Genomic DNA, 19372 nt, shown 5'->3' with positions numbered 1-19372 from the left:
GGAATACCTTGGGTTATGCTGACCAGGCCTGAGTGGGAACAGTTTTAGTACTTACTGGCTACCTGTATTTCTAGTGACTGGACTACACACTGACCCAGCAGGGAGCCTCTGCTGGGTATGGTGACAAAGAGAAAAGGGCCAGTTGGGGGTAAGCTGTAGAAACACTGAGAAATTCAGGCCAGCCTACATGCAATCAGCCTGCCTGAGGTTCTGGTAATGGGAATGGCCTCTGATGGGACAGGTGGCTTTCACCAGAGTAGTGGGCCAGGGTACTTTTAGGGGTAGGCTGGGCAGGCATTGAAGGAGTGTTGGTTGTCTACAAGAGGAAGGCTTACCTGGGGTTCTGATTGCCTGCTTGGACACTGGTAGAGCAGAGGAGTTGTGGGAGTTGTGGGAGGTAGAAACAGGGATGGTAGTGGTAAAGGACGATACAAGTGCTAAGCAAAGGATAATGGGGAACGTGGACAATTTAACTGGGGGATGACAGGAGGGTAATGAAGAGGAGCAAAGAGAGAGGAGAGATAAATAACTGTAAGGATGTGCATCCTTTATCTTTCTATTTCATGACACAATCAAAGCAAAGTAGAGGAAAAGGTCTATTAGGGCTTGTAATTCCAATGGCATAACAATCCATGAGGGCAGAGCAGAGGCAAAGGACATGGAGAAGGAATTCAAGCAGGAAGCAGAGAAAGTATGATTTGAATCTCAGCAACTTCAGACCCTGACCCCACTCATTTATTTCTTCCATCAATGCCATATCTCCTAGACTTCATGTTAGCATTTGGGTATCTGTACTAGCCTGCTGTTAGAGCCCTGACAGGATATAACCTCAGCTACAGCCACTAAAAGCATTCACTATGTTTCCTTATAAGGTGGGCCTTGTACACCTCCCATCTCTTTCTCTTTCTCTTCCTTTGCTTTCATCCCCAGGGACCAGTCTCTTCCCCTTTATCTGCCCCTTTACTCCCCTCCCATCAAAAAAACCTCCCATATGGGCCCTGTTTATGGCATGACTCCTTCCCACTACAGCACTTCCCCAGTCAGTACCAACAACTGGAAACTGAGGATTCAAATGCCAGAACCTGTGTAGGAAATTATCATTCAAACTAGCACAGGGTGCAGACCAAAAATACTGCATATACGTTTAATGGAGACACATCACATGAGGTCATGATACTCCCACCAAGAGCCATGAACTAGCTAATGAAAATGCCAGAGTCAGTCATAGGGAACCATCACTCAAGTTCTTTATTAGAGGATACAGTTGTCTGCCAAAACAATGTGGACTATTGTCATTGCATGGATGACTTTCAGATGTTGGAAAATGACTGGTATTTCTGAAGACATCATGTTCTTTGTACACAGAACTGGGAAGAATTGATCTGGAACTAAACCTGGTATCCTTCTCTCTGAGGACTATCACTCAGAATGTAGAAAGGTTTTATGCAAGCTGCCAAGTGAGGAAAAGAAATCAGTTGTCCTACCTAGCTCAATAGCTCATAAACCACAATAACAACTGGTTCAGCAAATATACCTACAAACCAATAGTGACACTTTTATCTTGGGATTAGCAATAGCTGTCTAATGGATACAAGGCACAATTGGTGGGAGGGAATTCACATATGGTAGTGTAACATAGCCAACTCCTCATAGTTGTAGAAGTCATAGACCCTAGAAGAGAAACTAGAACTACTACCTTCCTAACAGAATATAATTGAACAATAAATATTCATTTCTATACACACTGATGGGTATAACATCACTCCTGATCAAAGAAGAATCTTACCCCCAAGAGATGGGGACTATTACAGAGAGCCACAACTGGTCAGAATGCAGAGAACTAACCATAAAATGCCTAACCCCAGTTGCTGAATCTTTAATATAACACTTCACTAAACCCAGAGCTTGGGGAAAATCACAGAAAGGGAATAGAAAAACTTTAAGAGCCAGAGTATCAGACTGGCTTCTCGACATGACAAAAACTCCAGCCATGAACTCTCAACAATATGATTGCACGAACAAGACATACTTAATGGTACCACCAGTTGACATGCTGACACAGATTTCAGAACTGCCACAAGTTCCAAACCCTAGGTGAAAATCTACAGGTGGTCAGTGGCTGCTGAGAAAGAATCAGTGTCCTCCAAAGATGATCTCCTGCACAAGTTATTCACTTTCAAGTGGTCAGGCCTGGACACATGTTCATGGAGTCAGTGGTAAATGGACTCAGTAAGTTGTATATTCATTGCTGCAAGAGTGTATCAATTAGAAAGGACAGGAAGGGGTAGTGGGAGGGGCGGGAACAACATAGATACAGGGCTCTTGTGTGAAGTTCTCTTTTAAGGCAACAAAAAAAGAAACAAAATAAAGCAAACAATTCCACTGGATCTGAGTGTTGGGATCATATGACAAGGAGCTGAGGGCAGATGTGGTGATAGGGTAGGAAAGCAATGAATGGTGGTCCAACCAGTGCCACAGAACACATAGTACTAGATGTGAAGACCACCACACAGTTTTAATTAACCGTATAAATACCTTAGCCAGTAAGTGTTGACATAATATTTTACCCAGCAACAGCAGAATATATCCATCAGAAACACAGAACTGTCTCCAAAACAGAAAATCTTTTTGACAGAAATCAAATTACAAAACAATGGATGAAACTATAAGTTAATAAAAGAAATTGTATAAAATATATGAACATAGATAAATAAAGCAGTGTCTTTTGAAATGATCAGTGGGTCACGGAAGACATCAAAAAGGCATTAAATATGTTATTCACAATTAATGTAATTAATATTTAGCTGTAAAGACAATTGAAATCATGAAGTTTACAGGTAAATGGATGGAACTGGAAAATATTGTATCAAGTGAGAATAATACAGACACTGAAAGACAAATGCCAAAATATTCTCGCTTATTTGTAGATACTAATTCTAATCTTTAGATTTAAGTATATAAATTGAAGTAATAGAAGAAACTAGAAGTAGAAAGGACCATGAGGACAAGAAGGAAGGAGGAGATCTAGAGAGAATAAGGAGATTGGATGATACAGGTGCTATGAAGAGGATAATGGGGAAAAGGGGAGACTTTACCAGGGAGGGGAGTGAAGGGAAACTCAGGGTGAGAGGAATGGAGGAGAGATAAATAACATAAGGATATGTACCCTTGACATTTCTATCTTGATAATGAAATGCCACAATCAAGGCAACAAAAAAGGGTTCATTCAGGTTCATAATTACAAAGACACAGCAAGAGTCCATGATGGCAGAGCAGAGGCAAGAGTCATGGAGGATGGAACTGAAGCAGAAAGCAGAGGAAGCTCACTGGGATGATGTAAGTCTTTGAAACCTCAAATCTGACCCTAGTACCTTATTTCTTCCATCAATGCAACAGCTCATTGACCCACCCAATGAGTACCAGCAACCGGAAAGTAAGTGTTCAGATGCCAATGCATGTGGAGGAAATTATCATTCAGACTCTCACATGCTGTAGACAAATAATAATGATAATATATGGACATATGTATGTATATATATTTAATGGAGTTATATTTCATAAGGTACTCTCACCAAAGGCCATGAGCTAATTACTGAAAATGCCAGTTCAGTAATAGGGAACCATCACTCAAGTTTTTTACTAGAGGATACAGTTGTCTCCCAAAACAATATGAGCTATTGTCATTGCATGGATGGCTTTCAGATACTGAAAGGGACTGGTATTTCTGAAGATACTATGTTCTTTATACACAGAATTTGGAAGAATTGATCTGGAACTAAACCTGGTAGCCTCCTCTCTGAAGACTATCTCTTCAAACATAGGAAAGTGTTATGCAAGCTGCCAAGTGAAAACAAAACAACTGTCCTTCCCAGCTGGACAGCTCATAAAACACAATAAAAATTTGTTCATCAAGATATACCAAACAATCCAATAGTGACACTTTCATCTTGGGATCAACCAATAGCTGTCTAATTGGACATAAGGCACAGGAAATGAGAGGGCATTCACATCTGATAGTGTAAGCTAGCCAACTTTTTTATGAATCTAGAGTTGATAGACCCTAGAAGAATACCTAGAACTACCTTTTCCTAACATAATGTAATTATATTTTAAATATTTATCTTTATACTCACTTGTAAGTATAGCATCAGCCATGGACAAAGAAGAATCTTACTGTAACAGATTGAGACTATTACAGAGATCCACAATAGTTTAGAATGCATAGAACTAACCATGAGGAACCTAACACCAATTGACATATGTTTAATATGGCCTGAGACTAAACATAAAGCTCAAGGGAAATCCCAGAAAGAGAGCAGAAAGACTGTAAGAGACAGAACACCAGAGCGTCTCCTGCTTTCAGACATGAGAGAAGATCTGAAGCCACAAAATCTCAACAATATGATTGCCCAAATAAGCCCCACATAAAGATACTACCAGCTGGCATGCTGACAAGGATTGGGGAACTTCCACAAGGTCCAACATTGTGAAAAAGGATGAAAGGGAATGAAAATGAGAAGCTATATGTGGTTAGTGGTGGCTGAGAGAGAGTCACTGTCCTCCAAAAAGGAGCTCCTGCACAGGTTATTTACTTTCAAGTGGTCTGGCCTAGATACATGTCGAAAGAACCAATGCTAAATGGACTCAATTGTATATTCACTGAAAAAAAGATAGGGTATGAATTTAGAAAGAGGACAGGGGCACCAGGGAAGGTGAAGGGCAAGAATGATATAGATGCATTGCTCGTGTATGAAGTTCTCAAAGATATTTTGCAACAACAACAAAAGAAACAGTCTAATCCATTCACAGAGCTTGGAAGGATTATCGAGAATAAAAAGCTTGCAAACCAACTTGAATGGTACATTTCAAAGAGTATACACTGTGATCCACTTGGATTCATTCCAAAGAAGGACAAATGTTTCAACATGTCAAAAATTAATGGATGTAATGAAGCTTGGTAGTTAGTGGTCATGTCAATTTGACAGACTCTAGAGTCACCAGTTGATAAGTCTCTAGGCATGCCTGCATGAAGCTATTTTAGCTATGCTAATTGATGAGGGAAGACACATTTTGACTATGGGCAGAAGTGTTCCATGAGCATGAGATCCTGGATTGCATGAAGTAGAGAAATCAAGCTTATAACATGCTCACTTTTGTATTTCCCTGTTTCCTAGTGGATGTGTTATGTCCAGTATTTTGCAGGCTTTTTTCAACTTAAGGGGTATGTTTCTAAGAATGATTTTTAAAAAATAGAGCTCAGTATATTAGATGTTTAAAAAGTCAGTGTTACCTGGTGAAATAAAACACCCAGAAATACCCTTTTAATTTTCTACATTGGAAAAACACGTGACTAGAGTGAACTCTTTGCTATTGTGCATTTATAAAGAAGTTAATGAACACAAAGCAAATAGCCCAGGTACAAAGACTCATGCCTAAGTAAAAGAACAAAAGCCATTTATTGTAACAGATGGAGTCTTCTCAACAAGTGATACTGGAATAACTGTGTGTACATGTGCATAACAAGATGAATCTAGACTTAGACATCATATCTTCCACAAAAGTTAATTCAAATCAAATCATAAATACCAACTGTAACAGTATAAAAGATCTTTAAATAAGACATGATAGGAAGCCAGAATGATCTTGCTTACTTGATCCAAACAGAAGGTATCATCTCAGAAAAATGTACTTGATTGTCTGGTCTTCACCAAACTAAACCTTGTGTGTAAAACACTAGTTCAAAAGGATAGGAAGGCACTCTGTACATTTCTGGAAACTATTTCTAATATACATTTTGATAAAATACTGCTATCCCAAACAGGCAAATAACTCCCAACACAATAAGGGAATGAAGACAGGGTAGATAGCTCAGTGGGTAAAAGTGTTTGTTTCTGTCTAAGTCTGTAAACCTGAGTTTAGATCACAAGAACACCCAGAAAGGCCAGACTGAAAAGCATGAGCATCCATCTGGACTGTTCTTTCTCTACCCACTTGGCTAGAATGTGTCAATAATTGAATTCATGTTCCTGTTTCAAGTAATGGAAACCCAATGCAGATGATGGCTATGATGCCCTCAGGATTTGTCTACCCTGGAATGTTACAGGAAATAAAAAATAGTCTATTTTCTGAAAAATCAAATTTAAACTGTATTGATTATTATCAGTGAGTCAAGATCAAAGTTTCTGAACATACTGTAGACTGGGTAATTATTTATCCTTAGAGTCGGTGTTGTATTCTAGGGTTCTAAGTGTCATCCTTAGCTACTGATGCTGTCCGTACCAGAATCCTGGACGGATAAATAAAACCTTAGTGAACATCCATGAGGGATTAATCTGTCCCTGCTTGAGAACCACTAGCTTACATAATAGTGGTGTGACAATTGTCCTATAGAGTTTAAAATGCCTATTAATGGACTTATAATATATGTTGCGGTAGCGCCCCCACTACCACCACCTGTTTACCATGTCCGAGTGAGGGAGTGTGGATCAAAAAACAGAGACAAAAGACAGCAGGTCATTCGTGCCAGGGGATGCCAAATGCCATTTATTGAAGAAGGGAGGGAACCTTAAATACATGCTTACAGCACAATGGAGGAACCTCGGAGGGCAAAAGTTCACTACTGAATGTTCTACATTCTTGCATCGAAGCTGCTTACACTAAATGCAGGATACACAAACAAGGAACTTCCCTTAAGCATTCAGGAGGGTGGAGACCATCAGGGAATCAGCATAGGGAGAACATCAAGGTCAAGGTCAGCAAGCAGGGTGGCAGTTACCCAACTTGGGAGTTCCAGGGCACTACAAATATACACTACAGTTTTCACATTAAGTATCAGGTGGGAGAGAGTAACCACATCAGTGTAGCTAGAGTTTTCCTGGTCCTGCCTGGCCCACAGGACAAATCTCTCTCACCCGCCAGTCCTGTAGCTGCTCAGACCCAACCGAGTAAACACACAGAGACTTATATTACTCACAAACTGCATGGCTATGGCAGAATTTTTGCTATCTAGTTCTTCTTAAATTAACCTATTCCTATAAATCTATACCTTGCCATATGGCTCGTGGCTTACCAGTACCTTACATGTTAGTATTCATGGCAGCGGCTGGTGGCAGCTGGCGGCCTCAGCCTTCCACTTCCCAGAATTCTCCTCTCTCTTTGTCCTGCCTACACTTCCTGCCTGGCTACTGTGTTTTATTTATTAACCAATCAGAGCAACACATTTAACATACAGAACATCCCACAGCACTATCAGCACAAAGAGTTGACAGGTGGTGATCACTCATCCTCCTGCCGTGGCTTTGCTAAAGCCTGTGGTGCTGCAATCATCAGATTCTGTCACTGAAGGGACTGCAGAAGAAAGGCAAGTACTGAAAGGAGACGCAAAGTTTCTACAGCCTCTCAGTCCTGATGATAAATTCCACAACCTAAAATGAACACAGACTGGAAACACAAACTGTTGTAATGGGTATACTTATGACAGTGGTACAATTTTTCTTTAAAAAGTTATTTATTTATCTATTAGAAAATCATCCTAATATTGGTGATGGCCTAAAATGTATTCAGGACATGCTCTTCTCATCAGAGAAGCTTATCTTTACAAAAAACACCTGTGAATGAAAAGACTTAGTTGTTAGTGTTGATAATAAGTAATGGATGAGTGCACAGCCCTAAAGAAGACATTTATGCCATTTCCTCCAAGACTCATGAAACATTGGGAAAGAGCAGAAAAGCACTGTAAGAACCAGAAACGAGGAGAGGGACTCAAAATGCTATCTTCTTGGCATGACACAGTCACTATAATTTTACCTCAAGGCAGTTGATTTCACTTTTGGTTAGCCTGTATGAAATTGGTTTGGACACTTGCCACTGATAAATCAAGGATGGGTCATAATACCACTGCCCCTCCATGCTAAACTATTGCATACTGATGTAGTCTGAAGTAGGAGTGGTCGTAGTCTTCAGTAGAAGATCTATATATGAAGCCAACAGGATCCAATGGACAGTTCCAAAGTGGCAGTCACACAGATTGCACTAGTTAACTTCAGTGTTTCATAAAACATAGGACATGAAGGTAAGGATGGAGGTCTAGGGAAAATGTGAAGATATCAATGGGGATAAGAGGATAATAGGTTAGGAGTTGTGAGACTAACTAGAGTACATCATAAACATATATGAAATTGTCAAAGAACACTTGTAATAAAATTAAAATAAAGGAAATAGGAACAGCAAAATACTCGCAATCTCAGAAAATTTAAAAAAAAAACATAAAATAGATTAACTTAAAATAAAACATATTAGATTGAGACCCAGTGAGGCCTGCCCCTAGGACCCATCCCTTGGCCCCAGCCGTTCCCTGGGAATACCCACCCAACTCAGCCCCAGTTCCCAGCCAGCAGGCAAGACTCCTACATGAAGGCTCCCCCTTCACCAAGATCCCTCAGTGGACCCTGTAATCTACACGTCCTGCCCCCATAACCATGTACCCAAGACCCCAGCCACTTCCTGAGGCTTGGAAACCAACCTGCAGCTCTCATCCAGCCTAGAGAGCTCTCATCTGGCCTAGAGAGAGAGCTCTCATTGGACAAAGAATAACCTCAGCAGACAGGGAATCTGCCAGCCTTCTTTAGACCAAGAGTGGCTTTCTGAGAAGTAGAATCTGTCACCTCTCATTGGACCAAGACAGGCTTCCTGAAACACAGAATCTGTCAGCTCTGACTGGACTAAGAACCCTGATAAGACCAAGAAGGGATCAGTGAGTCACAGAATCAACTAGCTTGGGTTGACCCAAGAGCAGCTCCCTGAGACACAGAATCTGTGTGCTCCAATTAGATCAAGAGTTAGGTTAAACCCAGAAGGGCTCCCTGAGATACAGATACAATAAGCACAGAGTGGACCAACAGCAACTTGCTCAGACACAGGCACCTCTTATACCTATTAGGAGATGGGCAGATGTCAAGGAAGAAGTACATACAACAACATAAAGAGCAATACAGCATCACCAGAACCTAGCCCTCCTCCAACAGCAAGACCATGATAAAGGTCTTGGAGAGATCAGGAATACAGGGAACATACCTAAATACCATAAAGGCAAGCTACAGCAAGCCAACAGCCAACATTAAAGTAAATGGAGAGAAACTCAAAGCAATTCCACTAAAATTCAGAACAAGACAAGGCTATCTGCTCTCCCCATACTTATTAAATATAGTACTTGAGTTTTAGCCAGAGCAACAAGACAACATAGGAGATGAAGGGGATACATTGGAAAGGAAGGAGTCAAGCTTTCACTATTTGCAGATGACATGATAGTATATGTAACTGGCACCAAAAACTTGACCAAGGAACACATACAGCTTATAAACATCTTCAGCAATGTAGCTGAAAACAAGATTAACTCAAAAAAATCAGTAGCCCTCCTATATACAAATGACAAATGGGCTGAGAAAGAAATCAGAGATACATCACTCTTTACAATAGCCAAAAAGGATATAAAATACCTCGGCATAACTCTAAGTAAACAGACCAGGGACCTATATGACAAGAACATTAAGTCCCTGAAAAAAGAAATTGAAGAAGATGTCAGAAAATGGAAAGATCTCCCATGCTCATGGATAGGGTGGAATAACATAGTAAAAATGATGATCTTACCAAAAGCAATCTACAGATTCAGTGCAATCCCCATCAAAATACCAACACAGTTCTTCACAGACATGGAAAGAATAATACTCAACTTCATATGGAAAAACAAAAAATCCAGATAGCCAAAAGAATCCTGTACAATAAAACAACCTCTGGAGGCATCAAGATCCATGATTTCAAGCTCTACTATAGAGCTACAGTAATACAAACAGCTTGGTACTGGCATGAAAACTGACATGTGGACCAATGGAATCAAATTGAAGATGCTGACATAAGTCTGCACACCTATGAACATATGATTTTCGACAAAGAAGCCAAAACTGTACCATGGAAAAAAGAAAGCATCTTCAACAAATGGTGCTGGCATAACTGGATGTCAATATGTAGAAGACTGCAAATAGATCCATATCTGTAACCATGCACAAAACTTAAGTCCAAGTGGATCAAAGACCTCAACATAAATCCAGTTACTCTGAAACTGATATAAGAGAAAGGAGGAAGGAGTCTTGAACACATTGGCACCGGAGATCACTTTCTAAATATAGCACCAGTAGCACAGACACTGAGAGGAACAATCAATCAATTGGACCTCTTGAAATTGAGAAGCTTTTGTAGGGCAAAGGACATGGTCAACAAGACAAAACAACAGCCTACAGAATGGGAAAAGATCTTCACCAACTCCACATCTGACATAGGGCTGATATCCAAAACATATAAAGAACACAAGAAATTACACATCAAAATACCCAAAAGTCCAATTAAAAAATGGGCTATAGAGCTAAACAGAGAATTCTCAACAGAAGAAGCTCAAATGGCTGAAAGACATTTAAGGAATTGCTCAACATCCTTAATCATCAGGGAAATGCAAATCAAAACCACTCTGAGATACTTAAACCCATCAGAATGGCTAAGATCAAAAACACTGAAAACAGCTTATGTTGGAGAGGATGTGGAGCAAGAGTAACACTGTTGGTGGGAATGTAAACTTGTATAACCACTTTTGAAATCAATATGGCAATTTCTTAGAAAATTGGGAATCAATCTCCCTCAAGACCCAGCTGTACCACTCTTGGGTGTATACCCAAGGAATGCTCAATCATACCACAAGGACATATGCTCAACTATGTTCATAGCAGCATTATTCATAACAGCCAGAACCTGGAAACAACCTAGATGCCCTTCAACTGAAGAATGGATAAAGAAAATGTGGTACATAATCACAGTATATGCAGTATTACTCATCAGAAAAAAACAATGTCATCATGAGGTTTGCAGGCAAATGGATGGGACTAGAAAATATCATCCTGAGTGAGGTAGCCCAGACTCAGAAAGACAAACATGGTATGTACTCACTCATAAGTGGATACTAGATGTAAAGCAAAGGATAACCAGACTGCAACTCACAACTCCAGGGAGGCTACCTAGAAAAGAGGACCCTAAGAAAGACACAGGGATTGCCCAACAACAGAAAAATGGATGAGATATACATGAGCAAACTGGATGTGAAGAGGGGGTTATAGAGGGCAAGGGTCAGGGGAAAGAAAGCTTAGGGGAGTGGGAGGTTCCAGCTGGATCAGGAACAGAGTGGGAAGATCAAGAAAAGAAATACCATAATAAATCAAGACCCCATGGGAATAGGAAGAAGCAGAATGCTAGATACCTCCACTATAGATTATTGGCAATGGTTGAGAGAGTGCCTGAGCTAACCTACTCTGATCAGATTGCCAAACACCCTAACTGTCATAATAGAACTCTCATTCAATGATGAATGGGAGCAGATGAAGAGATCCATGGCCAAGCCCCAGGTGGAGCTCCAGGAGTCCAATTGGCGAGACAGAGAAGGGATTATACAAGCAAGAGATATTGAGACCTGTGATTGAAAAAAGCACAGGGATAAATAGCCAAACAAGTGGAAACACATGAACTGTGAACCAATAGCTGAGGAGCCCCCATGGAACTGGAGCAGGCCCTCTGGATAAGTGAGACAGTTGATTATCTTGAACAGTTTAGGAGGCCCCCAGATAGTGGAACCCAAACCAGTCCTTGGTACATGAGCTGGCTTTTTGGAACCTAGGGCCTATGCTAGGACACTTTGCTCAGCCTTGGTGTAGGGAGGAAATGGACTGGACCTGCCTCAACTGAATCTACCAGGCTGGGCTGACTCCCCAGGGGAGACCTTGCCTTGGAGAAGGTAGGATTGTGGGGAAAGGCTGGGGGTGGGATTAGGGAGGACAGGGGAATCTGTGGCTGATATGTAAAATTAAATTAATTATAAAGTAAAAATATTTCTAGAAAATATATTAGATCATATCATGTTGTAGTTTTAACAAACTAAAATATAATAAAATAATAAAACCCCACATATTAAAATTGGACAAGCCAAGGCAACAGAAAAATAAAAGAGCCCAAAGTGAAGGCACAAGAATCAGAAACTCACTCATCTACACATTTAGGAGTCTCATAAAAGCACCCAACTGAAAGCTATGGTATGTATGCAGAGAAAGAGACAAGTGTAGGCCCTGTGGTTACTGTATCCATCTCTGTGTTCATATGAGCTTTGCTGAGGTGTTTTAAAAGGCCTTGTGTCCTCCATGTCCTCTGTCCCCAGAGCTCATTCTCCCTCCTCTTCCATGCATTCGGAGCTCTGAGAGGAGAGAGTTGATGGAGATATGTAGTTAGAGTTTTCCTGCCTGGCCCACAGTCAGGACAAATCTCTCTCACCCGCCAGGCCCATAGACGCTCTGAACCGGCCAAGTAAACACACAGAAACTTACATTGTTTACAAACTGTATGGCCATGGCAGGCTTCTTGTTATCTACTTCTTCTATCTTAAATTAACCCATTTCTATTAATCTATACTTTGCCACGTGGCTCGTGGCTCACCGTTACCTTATATCTTTCTTGTCATGGTGGCAGCTGGCAGTCTCTTCCCCCAGCCTTCCACCTCCCAGAATTCTCTTCTCTCTTGTCCCACCTATACTTCCTGCCTGGCCACTGGCCAAACAGCATTTTATTTATACAAAGCAATATCCACAGCAGAGATATCTCATTTTGAGTGGTGTGTTGCAAGGTCTCACTTTCTGCATAGTATCTGGCTGTGGATCTTTGTAGCCTATCTGATGGATCAACAATTCTTTCTTTCAACAAACATTTGTTGATAATGATGGTTGAATAGAGGTAAGCAATATTCTACTAAATCTTCATAAATCTGAAAAAAAAACCATAAAACACATGTAGTAAAAAAAATTTGAGAATCACTGAAAGGCAAGAGAGCATTGAGTAAATAGCAGAATAAGCAAGATTAGATAAAACACACAAACATTAGGTAATACAGTTAAAATGAGAAAAGCGAATTGTGACAGAAAGTGCCAGATAAAAGGCACTTTTATCTCCTCTCCTCATATCTTGATTTAAAAAGGAGAAAAGAAAAATCCGCTGGAACAAAGACAGCTTAAAGTAAAATCATGGATAATTGACACACCAAGAAGATACTGGGAAATTACTCAGGGCTGCTGTCCAGTGTCACTGTCTTAAATATTCTGATGAGGAAGACACAGAACCCAAGACAAACTTTGCAATCAAACCAGTCTATTGGGAAGAGCAGCCAGTGCAGCACACCCATGTGTGGCCTCAAACTCTGAAGACCCTCCCTCTACCCAGTGAAAGAGAGACCCAGAGACCCACAGCAGCACAGGAGCCTGCACCAGGAGCTGACCTGACCGAAAGTCTATGGAACAAGCAATTCAAGCTAAGACTGCAGAGGGTGAGCACAAGTTCCATGGTAAGATAACAGTATTTACAATGCTAAGATTACAGTGGCCAGTGACACATCAGAGCCTCAGTCTGCAAAATATATGAGGACATTGAGGGACTGGCCAGCAATCTTGAAAGATATATCTGGTCAGGTGAGAAGTCATATAGAGCAACACATTACACTAACGATAAGAAAACTCAAATGAAATGTTCTTCCTCATAATCCCATAATAAAAAGGGAAGCTACATTTTGTCAAACATTTAAGCCCAAAAGTAACTGTCATAGGGAGCAGAAGCATTCCTTAAAGTTCATGTCTTACTGATCCGTGGAGGACAAGAATCAAGACTGTCACTCTGGAAGGTCTGGCTGCACACTGAGTGTGTGAAGCTCCAGGGCAAACTGCTTGTTTTCTAGATCCTGGGCAGTTTTAGTGTCTATGAGGGAAGACCAAAGAAAAAGACATTTCTGATACCTCTGTGGATGTTTTGACTCAAAACTAACCATGAATCTCAATGGGAAAAAAAAACAGGGAATGAATTTGAAAGAGAGAGGAGTTACAGAGTACAAGGGAGGATTGAAGGGAGGAAAGTGAAGCTAATTCATATAAAATGTAAATTGTATTAGATATTTACTGATAATGTCTCCCCAGTATCAATGAGCAGGAAAAAACTGAAGCAAATTATATAGTATTTCAAAAAGTATTTTGAAAATTTTCAATATACATACAGTATATTAAATGGGACACTATACCTTTAATTTATAATGTAAGCCAATTTTAATTTATAATGTAAGGTCCAAAGGGATGGTGAATGAATGCATCCCACACTAAAAGCTTTTAGCAGTATTCAAAGAATGTATGACATGAGGATTCATTGAGAGGAGATATTTTGTGCAATGAGTAATGTATTTAAAACTTAATGAAAATATGAAACAACCCATCTAACAAATTATGGATTCAATGAGCTTTAATAGACAATTAATAGGCAATTCATTAATTGTGTTTGTACATTTTTAATGAAAAAATGAAAATTGATTCAAGTTAAAGAAAAATGGCATGATTGGAATTGCTCTTCACATTCAGTAACTTCTAAGGTGTTTGTACATTTATGTCTGCACCCTGTCTCCCTGATTCATATCCATTACAGATGACACCTACAAACAGGATGTAGCAAAAGAAGAGATAGTACACAGAAATAAAAAGAACTGGATCTGGGGTTTTTTTTTTGTTTTGGGGTTTTTTTTTGTTTTTTTGTTTGTTTGTTTTTTGTTTTTTTGTTTTGTTTTTTCCACATTTCCCTTTTGAGGACAGAGGAACAGACACATGCAGAAGGAAACTAGGAACATCCAGCCTTTGCAAGTGTGCATCCCAGATACCGGTAAACTCCTTTAGCTTATGTGTTAGATATATGAGAGGCAAGGTAGGCACAATGAAACTACAACAGCCACACATGGATGGTAACTCTTCCCTTGTTATAGCCTTAATGAATTTGTCAGGTAGAGTTGCTTTGTCATACCTTCTATCAATTTCTTCTTCAGCTCTTTATCCCTCATACTGCTTAATTCAACCAGGAATTTTTCATTGTTTAGTTTCAGCCATGGCCTCTTCCCAATGATGTTGTTTCTCATTACTCTGCTGATGTCATCAATGCTCACTGAAGGAAGGGTAAGTTTAAAATGATAATCATTTCTGATCTATCTGGCAACTATGTGAGATGGTACACTACTTGGTAGTTCAGAAATCCAGAGGATCTGATAGGTGACAGCATTCTCATGGGGTCTAGGAGCAGTTAACAGGGCTACAGAGATGAGAGACTAAGATTGCAGTCTACAACACTGACAACTATAGTACACACCAGTGACATGTAGGAACAGGACACTTAAAAGGGAAATTCACAACAAATACAGGGTACTTACCAGACATCAAAGATGCACATTAAAGTATTTAAGATACAGGTCAGTCAGTAAAGCATTAACAGCTTGTCATCAGCTGTAGTGCTACCACTGTGAAATGTGAGGCAGGGACAGAAGAACCCAAAAGCCAGTAAAGGACTTTGTCTCAAATATAGATGTATTTGAGGACAAACAACAAAAGTTATCTATTAACTTCTATACCATGTGAAATCTGCCTCAATCACAGGAGATAAATAATCCTTCCTTCCTCTGCATCATACAGTTGGTTCCTAATTAAGTTTGAGGACATATTGGACATTCAAAACAAACTCTTTTTTTGTTGTTGTTTTTTCAAGACAGATTTCTCTGTGTAATTTTGGTACTTGTTCTGGATCTCACACTGTAGACCAGGCTGGCCTTGAACTCACAGAGATCTGCCTGTCTCTGCTTCCCAAATGCTGGGATTAAAGGCCTGTGCCACCACCGCCTGGCCCCAAAACTTAATAATAATTAAAAATTATTGAGAATTAATTCTCAATAATTTTTAAAATGTTAGTCCTCCTAAAAACACATCTCTTCAGAAGAATTTTTCATATATAAAACAAGATAGCATATGAAGTAGAAAATCACTATTATCTTTTCTCCTAGGTAAACACATTTTGAGTTTTGAAGTGAATTTGCTTTATACTTGATTTCAAGTTTAGTAGGAATTGTATGGGGATGAGAACTTTGGCTTAAATAAAATGCAGTGAATCACTATTACAGATGTCTGACAAGTGCATATTTTTTTCTACCAGGAATTGGTAACTGTGTTTGGTCTATTTGTTCAAGCACTCACTAATGGTCCCTGTACATGGGAACATAAAACAGGAGACAAACATAAACACAGAGTAGATAATTGCCATACTGTATTGTGAGGTCTATGAGAACAGAATTCTGAGACTCTAAAAAATCAGTCTTAAGTCATATTGGAATGATTAACTCTACTCAAAGTATCAGAGTAAATATATAGCAACACTGTGCACTCTGTTTACGTATGCTTAAAGCATTGCTCTTGTCCATAGCTCCCCACATCCTTGCTGAAAATTCAACTGAGATCTTATTCCAACAATTCACATTTTTCTACGCCTGCACCTGATCCTCACATACATACATCTACAAGATAATTTGTGTCCATTTGAACCAGGGATACTAGTTCATCAGCTGCAATTCTGTCATTCACCTGAACAACCCAATAAATAGTCATTTCACTAGATCAATTTACTATGCCTAAGTAGCTTGTAAAAATTTGTGTTAATATATGAAAGCTGGGAGTTAACCACCCCTGGAAAATATGCTCCAAATCTGTGAAACAGTCCTGGTAGAGAACTGAGTGGGGCCGCTGCTCTTTCACTGAGCTACACCCTCTCCAAGGGCAGGTGACGAGGATCCAGTGTTTCCTTTGTGCTCTAGGGTGAGTCATGTGCTCACAGCCTCTTCCCATCTTACCATATCATGTACAAACACACATGGATAGGTCTGATATTTCTTACTATAAATCTTGTTATAAAAAATTACCTCTACCTCAGGTTCTGACTCATACTCAAAAAGAGCCCATTATATCGGCTGATTACAAGACAAATGTCAAAGCTGTCTTGGAAAAGAGTGACTGTCAAGGTGAAGGAAATATCATAGAGGCCTTGGAGAGGATGCTGTGTGACTCCATTCAAAACCAAACATTGGATGAAGACCTAGCCAATGAAAATAAGCTCACGTTAGACCTGTGCACTGTTTTGACAGTGCTGAGAAAATCCTGTGAACAGAAGCAATAAGTGGACCCAGTAAACTTCAGGAGCATGGTCCATAAGGATCTACAGCCTACAGTTAGGCACCAAGAACATAGTTTCACATGCAAAAATCTTTATACTTTAGAAAATATATTGGACTTACTGCAAGGTGTGTTTATTTCCCAATAATGATAACCTGGAGCCCCTATTGTCCTTCCTGCTGTGCCTCTTAGTGGGCTCTCTTTCAAGTCATATGTCCTCTTTAGTTAACCAACCAAATACAAAGACAGTGCAAATTATAATAAACACAATCAATTCCTCTCCTCTTGAAAAGGCCAGAAGCAGAAAAGAAAGTGTTCTGGACTAGGTATGGGAGGAGAAGGTAGCTAGTAATTAGTCACTGCAGAACTAATGGCTTAACCTTCCTTTATTTAAATGCATGTTTCATTGCAAGATTCCCAGTCATATCACGGGTAACTCACACATTCTCACTGTTGTCTGATCAAAAGTGAATGGAAAACTTTTATGCATCAAGCTATAAACTTCTATGTTTATAAAATATTTACAACTATGGTGTTTTCCCTTTAACTTCTGTTTTGATAATTGCATATAAGTATATGATACATTTTTATTACACTCAGGTCTCAGATTCTCTTATTTCACTCTATCTCCTATGAACTATAAAATTACTTCCCACTCTCCTGCGTCATGTCTCATGTTGTTTTGGAGCTCACTGGGTTTAACCTGACCTATCAAACATGGTCATGTGTACGAAGTGATCCCTAAAGCAAAGGCAATCACCAATGACTAAGCTACTGAACATAATGACTCCTCCTGCTGCAGAAGCTATCAACTGACAATGCCTCTCTAGAGCACAAAGATCCTCCAAAACCCTCCCTCATCTATGACTGAGTGTTGATCAGCCCAGCCTTGTCTAGGCCCTGTTCCTGCAATCCTATGCTCATTTCTCCATGTGGAAAGAAGGAAAAGCAAGTCTGAACTGGATGTTCATATTCACTCAAGTCAGTTAGGTTCTTACAAAACTCACATAAGGGGCTGGTAAGGTATTTGCTCTAGACCAAACTTTTGTAAATAAAATAGCATTCACTCTTATATTACAGATGGCTACTCCTGCACCACTGCCAGCTTCACCTGAAGGCCTCAAAGGGTTATATTCCTCCTAAATCTTATTGTGCATAACTCATAGAGCATTTGAAGAAAATATTTGAAAGTATAAGGTCTTCAGAAAAAAAATAGATCTCCTTGACACTTTTATACCATAAAGTCCTCAAAGCAGATGTAAGATACCTAGCCTGGTATTAATTCCAAAAAAGGTTTTGATAGTAGACTTTTGACTTTTGGCAAATTGCTGTCTAAGTATTGGGCACAAAATATAGACAATAACAATAATAGACTTTCAGTCAGGTCAGCTCCTGGTGCAGGCTCCTGTGCTGCTGTGGGTCTCTGGGTCTCTCTTTCACTGGGTAGAGTTCCGGTGCTTGAACATTAGTCTTAATAAACACGACAAGCTAAAGGAATCCTGCAATTGAATAAGCGAACAGTGAATGAGGAGTATCTGGAATTTTGATGGAATGTCTTACCAAATTACCTTAAAATCTAGAAAAACTCTTAAAATGATAGACTTTTTTGAAATGGACAATAGGAAGAATATATTTCTTAGTGCAATGAGAACAATTCCTTTGTCATAATATTTTTTAATTATCTCGCAGAACTTTTCCATAAGTTCCAAATACCTCAGTTGAATTGTCATTTTATTTTGTTTTCTTTTCCCATGGACCATTCATATTACAACAATGAACTGTCAAATATCAGTCATGTGCCTGTGCAGCATCAAGATTCTCTAATAATGACAAGATAAATAATTCCTCCCTTCAGCAAAAGTTTGCTGATAAAGATGGTAGAATAGAGACAAGTAATATCCTATATCCTACTAAATCCTCACAAATCTGAAAGAAGGAAACAATGTAATCAAACATGTGAGAATCACTGAAAGACAAGGTAACAGTGCAATACATAACAGAATAAGAAAGACTAGAAACAAACACAAACACTGGGTAATGCACTTATAATGGGAAAGGCAAATGGGACCTCATATGCTAGATAAAAAGCATAGAGATGAGGGAGACTCTTCCCTCCCCATATCTTGCTTTTAAAGGAGTAAAGGGAAAACCTCTGGGGCAAAGACAGCAAAAGTAAAATAATGGATCATGACCCACCTAGCAGATGTTGGGAATTTACCTAGGCCTGCTGTCCCATGTCACTCTCTCACATATTCCGATGAGCAAGAAGCAGAGCCCAAGAGAAA

The 19372-nt window shown here is 39.6% G+C and overlaps 1 pseudogene; it reads left to right on the top strand.

The window, feature by feature from the left end:
• Positions 1-19372, top strand: part of LOC118569846 — a 41160-nt pseudogene that overhangs the window by 15482 nt on the left and 6306 nt on the right.

The sequence above is a fragment of the Onychomys torridus genome, chromosome 18 (genome assembly GCF_903995425.1).
Source record: "Onychomys torridus chromosome 18, mOncTor1.1, whole genome shotgun sequence".
Classification (NCBI taxonomy): domain Eukaryota; kingdom Metazoa; phylum Chordata; class Mammalia; order Rodentia; family Cricetidae; genus Onychomys; species Onychomys torridus.
The sequence above is the reverse complement of the archived record's forward strand: the minus strand, read 5'-3'. Positions and strand labels throughout refer to the sequence as shown.